Below are 15,921 nucleotides of genomic sequence, written 5' to 3'. Positions count from 1 at the left end.
CTGTGGGACCTGGGAATCCAAGAGCTGTTGAAACCTGCAAGCCAGGAAGGGGGCTGGGGAAATGGAGGTGGAGGGGAAGGTCCAACCTGAGATTTGGCAAGAAGAGTGGTTAGGATACCTTCCTCCCCTCATCTCCCTGCCCACCCCGGATGCCTCCTAACACTTGTACCCCTGTTTCCCAGCACTTGTGACAAGTTCCAGGTTTCCCATTTTTGTGTGCGTCTGAGTTTTGGGAGTAATCCGCCTCCAGCCTAGGATGGAAGCTCCAAAGGCAGGGGACCGCTTGTGCTTTGCTGGCGTTGAGTAGCACAGAACCTGACTCCCAGCGGGCACTCAGATGTGTCTTTGCTGGGTGCTGCAGCTGAGGGTGTCCGTTCTGCAGGCTCTTTGCCTCACCTGGGTTCAAAGGTGAGAAGCTCATTTTTTTTCCCCCCTTGGAGGATTTAGGTCACCAGACGTTTGTGGGGGAATTGAAGGTTTTTCTGGCCACCTGTGGCAGCACAGGTGGAAAGGACACCAATCCAAGCTGAATAATAAATAAGCAAGCTGCCTCCCTAGGCAGCTTCGAAAGCACATAGGAGGTGACTAAAGCTCAGCCGGAAATAAAGTGCAGGTCAGGGCAGCTGCAGGGCCTGTGTAACTCCCCTGTTTGGACTAGCGCAGCAGTTCCCAACTTTTTTGTTTTCAAGACCCCTTTACACTATTAAAAATCATGGAGGACCCCAAAGTACGTTGTTTATGGGTTATGTCTTTCAGTATTTATCTTACAATTAAAACCGATGTGTCTAAAACATGGGAATACACAAGCATGCATTCCAACGGTCATCAGAGTGATGATGTCATCACGTCTCGTCCCTTCTGGAAAACTCTATCGTATCCTCATGAGACAATGAGAATGTGGAGAACAAATGTCTTAGTTTTGTGAAAGCAGTTTTGGCCTTTCAAAGACCCCCATAAAGGGGTCTCAGGGACTCCCAGAGACCACACTCTGATCATGGCTGGACTGGAAGCCATGTCACCACCTTTAGAGAGCCCCGTTCTTAGGTCTCCTCCTCCTCTCCCTGATTGGCAGGGCCACACCCTGGGAGCAGTACCCCAGTTCTGTGTGAGTGAGTGTTGGGTGGTTGAGTTTTACTCCTGTTATCAGTACTGATTTATCAGGCCCTCTTGAAAAGGAAGTTCGTGGGTGCCAGTGCACCTGCGTGGGCTCTGCATTCCTGGAGGTGCTGTCACATCCTCTCTCCCTTCCCTGGGTGTGGCATCCCTCTTGGACTTTCCTTTCTAGAGGGAGGGCCAGGCCAGAGCTTCCTGGATTTCCTAAGGAAAATTATTTCAACCCATGTGCCTGGGTTGTATAAGGAAGAAATGTGGAAAATAGTTGGAATTTGATAAAGGTATTGTGAAGGAAGAAAACCCTTTAATTCTGAGAGATGTTAAGGCCAAAGTGTGTTCACTGGGCCTGAATTTCAGCCTTTCTTGAGAAGCATGATTAGCACAGACAAGGATTTTATATTCCCGTTTCTTCCATTTGAAGGCTAACCCTAACCTTATTTCTCTCCGTCATCCCTCTCCACCCCCAAATCCTCAAGCTAAAGCTGATCAAGACTTACATGTGGCCTGAAAAGCTAGTCCCTTGCCTGGGAGAATTAATACTCAGTAGGTTAGGGAAATAAGTAAGATGAACACATGACATTCGGGACTCTCTAAATTATAGGTTCACAAAATTGTTAGTCCAGAATGGGCTACCAGAGATAATCATGCCCATACACTGTCAGGCCTCTCCACTCTCTGAAAGAAGTTACTGAAGTTTACACTCCTGCTTTCTGCTGCTTTTCAACACTCTGTGTCTTTAGGTTCTACAAACACCCTGTCATGTTTGTTTGAAATCTACCTTGTGAGGTGAAAGGAGTTTGTAATTTTCCACAGTTAGTTTTCTTAATTCATTATCGTGTAATGATTCTTCTTCCTTCCTTCTTCCTCCAACTCTTAGGAAAAAAAAAGAGGTGGCAAGAAGTCATCTGTATTGCTGGTAAAAATTTTTTCAATAAATTTCTCTTGCCAGCTCTTTTTCTCCTTGATTGCCCAAGTTCCAACTTGATGGAACTGGTTAATCATTCTTTGAGAAAGAGTTGAAGTGTATATTTACGAATATCAGACTACTCACTGAAGCATTTTAAGCCCTTTAGCAGAGGCGGAATTAAGTCACATGATCAATTTTCTGGTTAATAGCTTACAATACTGTACTGCTTTTTGCGCGGGACCAGGGTGGTGGTGCTCACAGAGAGACAAATGAATTGTTTTCTGTAGCCTTTAGGACGTGAGAGCCCTTTTAGGTAAAAACTCAGCTTTGCAGGAGGCCGTATGTGCCAGGCACGGTGCCTAAGCCTTGCCCTTTGCTTGGCCTGCCACGGGTTTGCTTTCTGACCCCTCTCTGGGACTCAATTTCTCCATCTGTAAATGCAGGACCTGATGAGATCATCTCCACAACCCCTTCCAGCTCTTAACATTCTGTGGTACTCCAGGGATAATGGAGATTGATCATTATTTCAACATTACCAGGGATGAACTGGAATGAAAAGAATAATCTTTCCAAAAGGGTCAACAGACAGGCTGCAGTCATCAGCCAAACTATTCCACTTCCCAGGAGGTGCTGATGAAGATAGTTGATAGTTAACATTCATGAGACCTACCAGGTGCCAGAAACTGGCTAAGCTGCTTTCTATTTACTTATTTAATTTTAAGTTGCATGATAGAACTTTGTATTTGGAGGTACTCAGATCTTTGTTTTTTAAACTGATAGACATTTATTTGAGTCATTGCTCTGCTCCTTGCTGTCTGGGTGACCTTGACCCTGTTCCCTTAACCACTCAGAGCCTCCGATTTCTTCTCTGTTCCTCTATAAACAGAAGTAGACAGCAATGCCTACCTCACCAGATTGTTGCAGGGCTCAGATGGTACAGATATTAATGGGTTTCATTTAGCAAATAATGTCGCCTACCAAAGCCTTTGAAAGGAATTCCTTGAAATAAAATGGAAATGTGTAATAAATAAACGCTTCTTTTTGTTTTCACACCAGGTAATCTCTCAGTAGACATCCCTCAGAGAGGCCAAGAGCAGTCGTTAAGAGCATGACTCAAGCCAGATTCCTATAGTTGAGTCCTGCCTCTGCCATTTTCTAACTATGTGACCTTAGGCAAGTTCTTAACTTCTTTGAGCCTCTGTCTTCTCATCTGTAAAATGAGCATAATAAGACAATGAATTGTCTTAATTCACATACAAAGCACTTAGGATAGTGCCCAATAGAGAGTAAGGATGCCCTAAGTGTTACATATTATTGTCATTATTGCTAATTATTTTTATTACCTACTGTCATAATATAATTCATTAATGTAGCATGTATGTAATGAGCCCCAACTCTATATATAACGTTGTGCGTGGAGATAAAGGAAAACAACAACGAAAGAATGATGCTGGGATGGATTCCTGCCATTGAGCACTGCGCCCTCCATGGACAGACTGCTCCAACAAACGTTCCTGGAGCACCTACCATGGATCAAGGAAACAGATGTGAAAGCGACAGAGTGCTTGCCTCCAAGGAACTCAGAGTCGAGCTGAGAAGTCAGACCCATGGAGAGGGAACCACAAACCCCCCTGGAGATGGTGGGCACAGCAGCTAAGGAGGCAGGCACTAGACTTGACCATTCAGGGGTCACATGTGGTTCTGCCACCATCCTGCTGTGGAACCCTGGACACCTGTCTCAATCTTTGTTTCCTCAGGGTAAAATGAAGATAGTACTAGTATCTACCTTCTTTGATTTAATAACTATTGATTGAGGCTGGGCGTGATGGTTCATGCCTGTTTCCTAGCTCTTTGGGAGGCCAAGGCATGAGGATTGCTTCAGTTCAGGAGGTCGAGACCAGCCTGGGCAACATAGTGAGGCTCTGTCTCTATTCTTTTTCTAAAAAAAATTATTATTATAAGGCCGGGAGCAGTGGCTCACGCCTGTAATCCCAGCACTTTGGGAGGCCGAGGTGGGTGGATCACCTGAGGTTGGGAGTTCAAGACCAACCTGACCAACATGGAGAAACCCCGTCTCTACTAAAAAATACAAAATTAGGCGGGTGTGGTGTTGCATGCCTGTAATCCCAGCTACTTAGAAGGCTGAGGCAGGAGAATTGCTTGAACCTGGGAGGCAGAGGTTGCAGTGAGCCGAGATCTCACCATTCCTGGGTAACAAGAGCGAAACTCCGTGTCAAATAAATTAAAAAAAAAATTATTATTACTGATTGAGTACCTATTATGTGCCAGGTACTAGTTTATTTTTTTTTTCTTTCTTTCTTTCTTTCTTTTTTGAGACAGAGCCTGATCATCCTGTTGTCCAAGTTAGAGTGCCATGGTGTGATCACAGCTCACTGCAACCTCTGCCTTCCAGGCTCAAGTGATCCTCCTACCTCCAGCACACGTTCCAGCCTCCCAAGTAGATGAGACTACAGGTGTGCAGTCCTGGCTAATTTTTAAAATTTTGTAAAGACAGGGTCTCACTGAATGGTGTGAACCCAGGAGGCGGAGCTTGCAATGATCCGAGATCGTGCCACTGCACTCCAGCCTGGGGGACAGAGCGAGACTCCATCTCAAAAAACAAAGCGAAACAAAACAAAAAGACAGGCTCTCTCTGTGTTGCCCAGGCTGTCCTCAAACTCCCGGACTCAAGCAATCCTCCCACCTTGGTTTCCCAAAGTGTTGGGATTACAGGCACGAGCCACTACACCCAGCCCCATGTAGTATTCCAGATGTTAAGGAAATTGTAGTTTAAAAAAAGGACAAAATCCTGGAGCTGACATTTGCAAATAAATGAATTTAAGTATGTAGTGTGTTAGTGATAAGAGCCGTGGAGGAAAATAAAGCTAGGAAGTGGGATGGGAGGCCTGGGGTGGTGGAGTGAGGAGTGAAGGGAGAAAGAAAATTTAAAGTAGGGTAGCAAGATGGCTTCTCTGGGACATTGGAGGTGAGAGAGTGAGCCTTGTGTTTCTGCAGGTTTAGGGGGCTGGGACTCAGGATGGGCGTGAGGATTAAGGGAGATAAAGCTCACTTGGTGCCTGGCACACAGCAGGGCTCAGAAAGCACCAGCTGCTATTTTAAGCTATTACTCAGTGCTAAGGCCAGGGGATGAAAGGAGAGGAGTGGGAGCAGAAGAGAGAGAATGACTAAGTCAGCCCTGGGGCGGGGGGGTCTGGAGTGTTTCACGGGTGAAGTGACTTAGCGCTAGGGCTGAAGAATGAGTAGGAGTTTGCTAGAGGCACGGCGGGGAGGAGGCATTCCAGGAGACGAGCTTCACAGGCAGTGGTGTGGGGGCAGGGAAAGAACATGGTGTATTCCCCAGCCAGAGAGTAGGGTGTGGGCGCGTGCTGGGTGGGGGCCCTCTCTGGAGATCGGGACTGGAAAAGTAGGTGGGAAGCAGATTGAGAAGGGCCTCGGAGGCCATGGTGCAGAGTTTATGCTGGGAGATTCCACACATTTAAAACTGGGGAATGAAATAATCAGATTTGTGTTTTAATAATATCTACTGAGGAGGCAGGCAGTGGGGCAGCAAATTAGTAAGTCTTGCAAGGAAGGCTGTGATTAAATGGCCAAATGAGTGGTGTGGCCTGGGGGGTTTAGGGAGGAGGGAGGGTATCCATTCATGTATTTTTTCATTCATTCAGCACATATTTATTGAGGTCTAGCTAAGAGCCAGGCACAGGCTAGATGTCCAGGTTACAAGGGTGACAGACAGTCAGCAAGTGCACCAATGTGGGGTGGAAGGAGAGGCTGGGTGGGGACTCAAGGGGACCAGAGCTTCTGCCCCACAGGAAGGACTTACCTCCAGTCCATATGGCTGCAGCTGCGTGGGAAGGAGGGCTTTGAAGTGGGCAGATCTGATTCTTTAAGAGAGGCTGGATTGGTTTTGTTTGTTTTTTTCAGAGACAGGGTCTTGCTCTATTGCCCAGTCTGGAGTACAGCAGTGCAATCATAGCTCACTGCAGCCTTGAAACCCTGAACACAAGCAATTCTCCCACCTCAGCTTCCTGAGCAGCCAGGACTACAGGTGTGTGCCACCATACCTGGCTAGTTTTTTACATTTTTTGTAGAGATGAGATCTCACTATGTTGCCCGGGCTGGTCTGGAACTCCTGAGCTCAAGCGATCCTCACTCCTTGGTCTCCCAAAATGTTGGGATTATAGGCATGAGCCACTGCATCCAGTTAGAGACTGGACGTTTTTATGTGAAACTTCCTGATTTTTAAATGTTGGCAACTGATCAAACCGGGTACAGTGACTGAAATGAATGGAGCAAGTGTGTGTGTGTGTGTTGTGTGTGTTCTTGTGTGTGCACATGCATGCGCATGCACATGCGTTCTGCTTAGGTAGAGGCATGAGCCACTGTACCTGACCAGGCCTGGAGCTTTGAGTGAAGGAGAATAACAGCTTAAAATGAGACTGAAGCTGGACATGGTGGCTCACACCTGTAATCCCAGCACTTAGAGAGGCCAATGGCAGATCGCTTGAGGTCAAGAGTTCGAGACCACCCTGACCAACATGGTGAAACCCCATCTTTGCTAAAAATACAACAATTAGCCGAGCGTGATGGCACACACCTGTAATCCCAGCTTCTTGGGAGGCTGAGGTGGGAGAATTGCTTGAACCCGGGAGGTGGAGGTTGTGGTGAGCTGAGATTGTGCCACTGCACTCCAGCCTGGGCAACAAAGCAAGACTTCATCTCAAAAAAAAAAAAAAAAAAAAAAAAGAGAGAGAGACTGACCGTGGCCCGATCATGCAGCCTCTTGCAGGCTATGACAAGGACATTGAATTTTATTCTGAGGTCATTGAGAAGCCATCTCAGAACAATTAGAAATAATTGTAAGATCTGTGGCATCTGAATCAGACCTAGATGACGGGAGAAAAGGAAGAGGTGTTCTGGGCAGGAGAATAGCAAGAACAAAGGTTTGAGCAGAGGTTGATCAAGGTGAGGACAGTGAGGCAGGCTGTTCACATGGAGGGATGTAAAGACAATGGGAAGCCTTGGGAGATGACATTTGAACAGGCAGGCTGGCGCCATTTTACGGAGATCATCGAGGCAAGATCTTTAGTCTCTTCCAGATTTTATCTTGTAGGCCTGAGTGTCCCAAATGTGCCTGAGGAAAGGAATTGTCCTGGGTGCTTATTAAAAATGCAGATTCCAAGCACCTCTTCTGTGATCTCATGTCTGGTAGTCTGGAGTGCGGCCCAGGAAACCTATAATTATTCTTATTTTTTGAGACAAATTCTCACTCTGTCGCCCAGGCTGGAGTGCAGTTGTGCAATCACTACTCATGACAGTCTCGCCCTCCCAGGTTCAAGCAATCCTCCTACCTCAGCCTCCTGAGTAGCTAGGACTACAGGTGCGCACCTCCCCACCGGGCTAATACTTTGTATTTTTTGTACAGATGGGGTTTCACTGTGTTGCCTAGGCTAGTCTCAAACCCGTGGGCTCAAGCAATCCACCTGCCTTGGCCTCCCAAAGTGCTAGAATTACAGACGTGAGCCACCACGCCCAGCAGTGAACCTGTAATTTGGACTCTCATCCTAGTGATCCTTATCTCAAGCAAGTTTAGGAAACACTGATGTAAGTATTCAGGTGTCATCGCAGGTTTTTGACCTGGGAGTCAGAAATTGGTGTGTTAAGATAGATTTGAGGAAAGAGAGCTGCAGGCAGGCCTGCATTTGAAGAGGCCCTTGGAAGAGGAACTTGCACAGAATGTGAAGGTCTGGACTTAGGTTGTGGAAGGGAACTGTATTTGTTTTTTTGAGTGTTTTGTTTTGTTTCTGAGACAGAGTCTCACTTTGTCACCCAGGCTGGAGTGCAGTGGTTTGATCTCGACTCACTAGAACCTCTGCCTCGTGGATTCAAGCAATTCTTGTGCCTCAGCCTCCTGAGTAGCTGGGATTACAGGTGTGCACCACCACACCTGGCTAATTTTTGGATTTTTCGTAGAGACAGAGTTTCACCATGTTGCCAGGCTAGTCTCATACTCCTGACCTCAAGTGATGTGCCTGCCTCGGCCCCCCAAAATGCTGGGATTACAGGCGTGAGCCACTGCGCCTGGCCAGGAACTGAATTTGTTCACAAAGTACTACACACTGGGTGGCTTAACACAACACAGTTTTGCTGTCTCACAGTTCTGGAGGCTAGAAGCCTGAAATCTAGGTATTGGCAAGGTTGGCTCCTTCTGGAGTCTTGGAGGGACAGGTGTTCCGTGCCTCTCTCCCTGCCTCTGTGGCTGCCAGCAATCACTGGTGTTCCTTGACTGGCAGCTGAATCACTCTGATCTCTGCCTCCATCATCACGTGCATCATGTGGTGTTCTCCGTGTGCGTGTGTCTGTCTTTCTGTCTCTGTGTCTATTTTTATAAGGGTACCAGTGATTGGATTTAGGACTTACTCTAATGACCTCATTTTAATTTTTTTTTTTTTTTTTTTTTGAGACGGAGTCTTGTTCTGTCACCTAGGCTGGAGTGCAGTGGCGCGATCTCGGCTCACTGCAAGCTCCGCCGCCTTCCGGGTTCACGCCATTCTCCTGCCTTAGCCTCCCGAGAAGCTGGGACTACAGGCGCCCGCCACCATGCCCAGCTAATTTTTTTGTATTTTTAGTAGAGACAGGGTTTCACTGTTTTCGTCAGGATGGTCTCGATCTCCTGACCTCGTGATCCGCCCACCTCGGATCCCAAAGTGCTGGGATTACAGGCGTGAGCCACCGCACCCGGCTACCTCATTTTAATTTTAATTTTTTTTAATTTTTTTTTTTTTTTTTAAGGTGAAGTCTTGCTCTGTTGCCCAGGCTGGAATGCTGTGGCGTGATCTTGGCTCACTGCAACCTCCACCTGCCGGGTTCAAGTGATTCTCCTGCCTCAGCCTCCTAAGTAGCTGGGACTGCAAGCGCTCGCTACCACACCCAGCTAAATTTTTGTACTTTTAGTAGAGATAGGGTTTCATCATGTTGGCCAGGCTGGTCTCGAACTCCTGACCTCAGGTGACCCACCCACCTTGGCCTCCCAAAGTGCTGGAATTACAGATGTGAGCCACCATGCCAGGCCTGACCTCATTTTAATTTGATTACATCTGCAAAGGCCCTATGTCCTAATAAAGTCTTATTCCCAGATACTGGAGGTTAAGACTTTATCTTTTTGGGGAACACAATTCAATCTACAACAGGGACATAGTAATGGAATAATAATCAAAATACTCATATAATACTGATCATAGTGGCTGCAAACACTGTGCTATGCATCTCACAAGCATTCCATCCTCATAGCTATTTGGTGTTGATACACTATGTTTCTATTTTTCAAAAAAAGAAGAGCAGGCTGAGTGCGGTGGCTCACGGCTGTAATCCCAGCACTTTGGGAGGCCGAGGCGGGTGGATCACGAAGTCAGAAGATTGAGACCATCCTGGCTAACACAGTGGAACCCCGTCTCTACTAAAAATACAACAAAATTAGACAGGTGTGGTGGCAGGCGCCTGTAGTCCCAGCTACTCGGGAGGCTGAGGCAGGAGAATGGTGTGAACCTGGGAGGCAGAGGTTGCAGTGAGCCAAGATTGCGCCACTGCACTCCAGCATGGGTGATAGAGTGAGACTCCATCTCAAAAAAAAAAAAAAAAAAAAAAAAAAGAAGAGCAGATTGAGTCTTGAAGAGGTGAGGCTTCCTGCTCAGAGCTTTGTCACCAAGGCAGAAACTTGGCCAGAAAGCACAGTTGAAGCAGGAGAAGGAAGAGGAAACAGAATAGTGAAATGCTTGGAGCAAGGGCTCTGGAGTCATACTTGGGTTCAAGTCCTGGTTCTGCCACTAGGAGAAGTGAGCTGGCCTCCCTGACTCAGTTTCTTCATCTGTAAAATGGGGATAATAATGCTGCTGGACGCGGTGGCTCACGCCTGTAATCCTAGCACTTTTGGAGGCCGAGGCGGGCAGATCACAAGGTCAGGAGATCGAGACTATCCTGGCTAACATGGTGAAACCCCATCTCTACTAAAAAATACAAAAAATTAGCCTGGTGTGGTGGCGGGCACCTGTACTTCCACCTACTCGGGAGGCTAAGGCAGGAGAATGGCGTGAGCCCAGGAGGCAGAGCTTACAGTGAGCCGAGGTCGTGCCACTATACTCCAGCCTGGGCAAAAGAGTGAGACTTTGTCTCAAAAAAATAAAAAATAAAAATAAAATAATAATGGTACCTATTCCTTGGATTTTTCATAACAATCCAATGAGCTGTTTTTAAGGGGTTTGATATAGTGCCTAGGATTATACATAGTAAGCGCCCCCAAAATTGTCACTATAATTCATATCATTCAACTATTTGGTTTTTTTTTTTTTTTTTTTTTTTGAGACAGTCTCACTCTGTTGCCCAGACTGGAGGGCAGTGGCACAATCACATCTCACTGCAGCCTTGACTTCCGAGGCCCAAGCGATCCTCTCACCTCAGCCCCCCAAGTAGCTGGGACCCCAGGCGTGTGCCACCACGTCCACCTAATTTTATTTATTTTTTTGTAGAGATGGAGTCTCACTATATTGCCCAGGTTGGCCTCAGCTCCTGGGTTCAAGCGATCCACCTGCCTCTGCCTCCCACAGTGCTGGGATTACAGGCAGGAGCCACCGCACCAGGCTCTTCAGCTATTAAGAGACAGAGGAGGAGTGGACAGATAAGCAAAAACCATCGTGGGCATTCACGCAAGGGGAGGAGCCTATTATCCCCATTTTAACCTTTAAGTTACGTGTTGCCTAAAAATTGAGGAAGAAGAAAAGCCTGAAGGATTTGTTGAAAAGCTCTTTGCCTGGCACTTAATAAATTATCTTAATGGCTGTCCCATGACTGGCCAGAACATGTATTTGGAACTTTGGGAAACAAGTCAGTGTAGTGATAGGAATAAAAGGCGTATCGGGGCCCCCGCAGAGTAGATATTGAGGAAATGAGGACCACAGGCAAGGAATCAACGATGGCTGGAGGCAGCCACAAATAATCACAGAAAAGATGAAGGAACATTAAAATGTGCAGGTGTTGGCCGGGCGCGGTGGCTCACGCCTGTAATCCTAACACTTTGGGAGGCCGAGGTGGGCAGATCACGAAGTCAGGAGTTCAAGACCAGCTTGGCCTACACAGTGAAACCCCATCTCTACTAAAAATACAAAAAATTAGCCAGGTGTGGTGATGGGCACCTGTAATCCCAGCTACTTGGGAGGCTGAGACAGGAGAATTGCTTGAACCCGGGAGGCTGAGGTTGCAGTGAGCCAAGATCATGCCATTGAACTCCAGCCTGGGTGACAGTGCGAGACTTCATCTAAAAAACAAAACAAAAAAAAAAGTGCAGGTGTTGTTTCTAAAGGTACACGTAGGCTGGGCTTGGTGGCTCATGCCTGTAATCCCAACACTTTGAGAGGCCGAAGTGGGAGGATTCCTTGAGCCTAGAGTTTCAAGATCAGCCTGGGCAACACAGTGAGACCCCATCTTAATTAATAAATAAAAAATTATTTTAAAATTAAAAATAGATAAATAAAGGTACATGTACACTCTCATTTCATCTTTTTTTTTTTTTTTTTTTTGAGATGGAGTCTCACTCTGTCACCCAGGCTGGTATGCAGTGGTGCGATCTCGGCTCACTGCAACTCCCACCTCCTAGGTTAAAGTGATTATCGTGCCTCAGCCTTCTGAGTAGTTGGGATTACAGGCACATACCACCATGCCTGGCTAATTTTTATATTTTTTGGTAGAGACAGGGTTTCACCATGTTGGACAGGCTGGTCTCGAACTCTAGACCTCAAGTGATCCGCCCACCTCAGTCTCCCAAAGTGCTGAGATTACAGGCATAAGCCACCACACCCAGCCTCTCATTTCGTCTTAAGGTGATGGGCACATATCAGTTTGCTTGTGACTTTCCCAGTTTTAGTCCTGAGAGTCCCAAGAAACCTTCTAGTTCCTTGCACACCCATTTTTATTTTCATCAAAACATATGGATTTAGGTACTGTTATCATCCTCAATTTACAGATTGGAAATAAAGGCACAGAGACGTTTAATAGCTTGGCCAGCATCCAGATAAGTGGCAAAGCTGTGCGATATTGAAACCCAAGCAGTTGGGTTCCAGAGTCCTTACACTTTTATATAGCCTTTTTTATGGTCAAATGAATTTCAATTATTGGTTTAAAACTCTTTCTTCCTTCATGAAATACATCATTTTCTTTGGGACCAGAAAGCATGCCTGTGTCTTTTTCCTACTGCCCAGAGATAATCCTACAGGTAAAAAGTCAGTTAAGAGTCAGGTTGCAATGCCTGTTGGCTTCCAGGAGCCTTCTGGAAACATGATATCCTCCCAGGGATCTGCCCCACAGCCCCAGCGTCTGATCCGAATTCCTCATGGGATTTTTTAAGGAGGAGGAAGAGTGGTTAACCATGGAGAAGAGTTTCCAAAATGAAAATAAACCAATAAACAACATGACTTGTTAACGGAGATCCAGTGACTTCGCCTTTTTAAGTTCAACACAAAGGCGGGGAGAACGAAATCATTTATAGAACTCTTTTCTCCCCCAGGAGATATTTAAGAAGTGAACATATTTTTTGAAATTTAAAGGAATGCGAAGTTTATGTAAAATTATACCAATGATGACAGAAGCTTGAGAACAACAACAAAGCTGGCCGGAGTTGATGCCCACGATTTCAGGCTGAGAAACACAGCAGAGGACAAGAACAGGGCAGCATGAATGTCATGAAAGTGGGGTGATGGGGAGAAAGGCAGGGAGCCTTTCTGAGTTGAGAGAGCTTGGACAGGGGACCTCACCTTTCTGGCTCTCTAAAATTAGATGCTAGGCCAGGCACAGTGGCTCACACCTGGAATCCCAGCACTCTGGGAGGTCAAGGTGGAAGGATCACTTGCGCCCAGGAGTTCAAGACCAGCCTAGGCCACATAGTGAGACCTCATCTCTACAAAATTAGCCAGGTGTGGTAACACACGCTTGTATTCCGAGCTCTTCAGGAAGCTGAGGTAGGAGGATCACTTGAGCTTGGGAGGTTGAGGCTGCAGTGAGCTGTGATCATGCCACTGCACTTCAGCCTGGGTGACAGAGGGAGAGCCTGTCTCAAAAATAAATAAATAAAAAGTAAAATAAAATGAGACACTGAGAGTAGCTACTCTGGAGAGTTGTACTAAGAACTCTACCACACTGGGTGTGGCGGCTTACACCTGGAATCCCAGCACTTTGGGAGGCTGAGGAGAAAGGACTTCTTGAGTTCAGGAGTTTGAGACCAGCCTGGGCAACATGGGGAAATCCCATCCCTACAAAAAATACAAAAATTAGCCCAGCGTGGTGTTGCACGCCTGTAGTCCCAGCTAATTGGGGGGCTGAGGAAGGAGGATCACTTAAGCCCAGGAGGTTGAGGTTCCAGTGAGCTATGTTTGTGCCACTGCATTCCAGCCTGGGCAACACAGTGAGACCCTGTCTCAAAAACCAACAAACAAACAAACAAATAAACACCACACACACACACAGGAAGAAAAAAGAAAAAATGGAATTCCACTAGCACTGGGCATGCTGGCTTATGTGTGTAATCCCAGCACTTTGAGGGGTGTGGGAGGATTGCTTGAGCCCAGAATTTTGAGGCTGCAGTGAGCTACGATTGTGTCCCTGCAGTCCAGCCTGGGTGACAGAGCAAGATCCTCTTTCTTTCTTTCCCTCCCTCCCTCCCTCCCTCCTTTCCTTCCTTCCTTCCTTCCTTCCTTCCTTCCTTCCTTCCTTCCTTCTTTCCTTCCTTTCTTCCTTCCTTCCTTCCTTCCCTTTTTTTTCTCAGAGTTTTGCTCTTGTTGCCCAGGCTGGAGTGTGGTGACACAATCTCTGCTCACTGCAACCTCCGCCTCCCGGGTTCAAGCGATTCTCCTGCCTCAGCCTCCCGAGTCGCTGGGATTACAGGCACCTGCCACCACTCCCAGCTAATTTTTATATGTTCAGTAGAGATGGGGTTTCACCATGTTGGCCAGGCTAGTCTCAAACTCCTGACCTCAAGTGATCTGCCCACCTCGGCCTCCCAAAGTACTGGGATTACAGGCATGAGCCACCACGTTCGGCCGACCCTGTTTCTTAAAAGAAAAAAAAGAAAAGAAAAGAAAGCATCCCACCAACTAATAAAGATCTTACTTAACACTGTTTCTGGCACATGGCATGTGCTGAATAAACGGTATCTGTCACCGGTCCAGACTTCTTTGGGTTTCTATTTTGGCTTGTGATAAGAGAGAGCCCCAAGCTTGTGCTCATCAAAGGCTCGCTGTGTCAGGCCCAAGCTAAGGGTTCTACACACACTGTGCTATTTAATCCTCACATTAATCCGGGTACTATTATTATGATGATCCCATTTGCAGATGTGAAGATTGACACTTTAGAGGGGACAATAAATAGGTTTGCCTAAAAGATTTACACCAGGAGGAAGGGAGTAGCCTGGGATGAGGACTGAGGGCTGCTCTGACATTGCTTTGTACTGCACAACTTTGCAGGGAAAAAAAATGCCATTTTTGTAATTCCAGAATTCCAGGGGCCTTCTTTTTTTTTGTTTTTGAGACGGAGTCTCGCTCTGTCGCCCAGGCAAGAGTGCTGTGGCACAATCTTGGCTCACTGCAACCTCCTCCTCCTGGGTTCAAGCGATTCTCCTGCCTCAGCCTCCCAAGTAACTGGGATTACAGGTGTGCGTCCCCACACCAGGCTAATTTTTGGTATTTTTACTAGAGATGGGGTTTCACCATGTTAACCAGGCTGGTCTCAAACTCCTGACCTCAGGCGATCTGCCTGCCTCAGCCTCCTAAAGTGCTGGGATTACAGGCGTGAGCCACCGCACCCCACCCCAGGTGCCTTTACGTATAAAGGGACCTACTTGTTTCTGGAAAGTGCCAGTGGGAATTTCCAAAGCGGAGCAAGGTGTGCCTGGCACTTTTCTTGAGTGGGGCATCTTTGCTCCCGTTTAGAGGCAGAAACTTCAGGTGGAAGCTGTTTCCTGCACAGTTGAAGCACTTCAAGGTAGACTTGAGGAACTTGTGCCCTAGGACTAAATCCTCCTCACTCTTCAGTTTCATCATCCTGGGGTAAGAGTGTTCAAAAGCCTCCACTTCAAACAGTAGTCCTTGACTGGATGTGGTGGCTCACACCTGTAATCCCAGTACTTTGGGAGGCTGAGGCAAGAGTTCGAGACCAGCCTGGTTAACATGCTACAACACAGCAACACCCTGTCTCTATAAAAGATTTAAAAAATTAGCCGGGTGTGGTGGCATTCGACTGTAGTCCCAGCTACTCAGGAGGCTGAGATGGGAAGATTGCTTGAGCCGGGGAGGTTAAGGCTGCAATGAGCCATGACTGCACCACTACATTCCAGTGAGACCCTGTCTCAGAACAAAACCCAAAAACCAGCAGTCCATAAAATAGGATGTTTGTGCATATGGGTTGTATTTCCTGTTACTTGGTGAAAATGGTAAGGAGAATGTTTATCTAAGTCTACTAACCTAGTTTGAGTTTTAAAATCACGAGCAGTAAATACTGCTTGTTATTTATGTGTGGCTGTTTTTGGTATTCTTTTCTTTGTTGATCAGTTCTATGACTTGGGGGAGAAAGGTCTCCCACATCCGTCTTTAAAATCAGAAGGGTGCAGGTTTAGTGATGTGCATTATTAAGTGTGGCCATGAACTTGACATCCTAAGCTCTCACCCTTTGAATGGCTCTCAATGAGAAACCTGGATTCTGGGCATTTTTCTTCATGTGGCTGATTCTCTTACACTCAGATAGTCATTCCTTCAGTGATGTATTCGTTCATACACCAAACATGGAGCACCTGCCACAGCTTATTTTTTCTTTAAATTCTTCTTTATTTAAACTTAAATAGAGATGGG

Source organism: Piliocolobus tephrosceles, chromosome 20 (assembly GCF_002776525.5).
Source record: "Piliocolobus tephrosceles isolate RC106 chromosome 20, ASM277652v3, whole genome shotgun sequence".
Taxonomy (NCBI): domain Eukaryota; kingdom Metazoa; phylum Chordata; class Mammalia; order Primates; family Cercopithecidae; genus Piliocolobus; species Piliocolobus tephrosceles.
Note: the sequence above shows the minus strand (reverse complement) of the source record.